The sequence below is a fragment of the Arachis ipaensis genome, chromosome B04 (genome assembly GCF_000816755.2).
Source record: "Arachis ipaensis cultivar K30076 chromosome B04, Araip1.1, whole genome shotgun sequence".
Taxonomy (NCBI): domain Eukaryota; kingdom Viridiplantae; phylum Streptophyta; class Magnoliopsida; order Fabales; family Fabaceae; genus Arachis; species Arachis ipaensis.
The window spans coordinates 121446930-121447905 of record NC_029788.2 but is presented as its reverse complement, the minus strand read 5'-3'; the positions used below and the strand labels follow the sequence as shown (position 1 = coordinate 121447905).

The 976-nt window shown below is 24.3% G+C and overlaps 1 long non-coding RNA gene across 1 annotated transcript in view; it reads left to right on the top strand.

Annotated features, from left to right (window-relative positions):
* The window catches only part of LOC110271296, a 19962-nt gene that overhangs the window by 720 nt on the left and 18266 nt on the right, over positions 1 to 976 (top strand). The window lies entirely within an intron of this gene.

Sequence of the window (976 nt, the reverse complement as noted above, 5' to 3'; positions counted from 1 at the left end):
AAGTTAATTTCTGAGGTGGAAGGTTTGGTTTTCAATTTTTTCAAACCGACATTTCATTCCATCATATAATAATGTTTTATATAATGCACGGAAAATATAAATTAAACTCCTGATAGTACTTCTTATAATAATTTATGAATGGGAAGGTTGAAATTTAGAAAGTTCAAACTTCAAAGTTACTAGCTAGATTAATACTGTTAAATAAAATAAAATAATGGGTCCAACCAAACGCCGCAACCTTTCACATTTGGGTCTGAAGTCTGAACCCATGAAAAGAGAAAATTTAACATTTTTATTTAATGGAAAGTGATGGAATTGAACCAAATCTAAGTGGTCCCTCGTGCCTGTATCATTCTCATCCTCACTCCGAAATCATCTCTTCAAACAAAGCTTCTGGATACGAAAACGATCAATTTAGATGTTTATTTAAAGATTTAAAAATTGAATGAAAATTATTTGAATAAAATAAAATAATATAATTACATAAAAAATATATAATTTTTTTTATTATTTTAAATCGATTAATTATTAAAAATTAAATCAGTTCGATTAATAATTAGTTATTTGATCGATTTATTTATTTTTTGACCAATTTATTATTGGTCAATTTTTATTTTGAACCAAAAATATTCAGTGATCGGTTCTCAGTTAACCGGATCCGTTTTCAATTCTCAGTTCGATTTTCAAAACAATGCATTAAACCATTATATTGGCTTTTAAAATTATTTTTAAAATAATAAATGATATTATGGATTTTTAAAAATCAATTATTCGGCTAATAAATTTTCTTTTTTATAAGTAACAAACTATATATGAATTCTGTCCAGTTTATTATCACTAAATAATCTCTTTTAGCAACTTAAAACGGTTAGATAGGAGTACAAGTTATTTATAATCAAATTTTAATATAAATCATTGAAAAACAAAGATGTAATAACAAGACAAGTAAAAAATACAAAAAGAAATCATTATCATT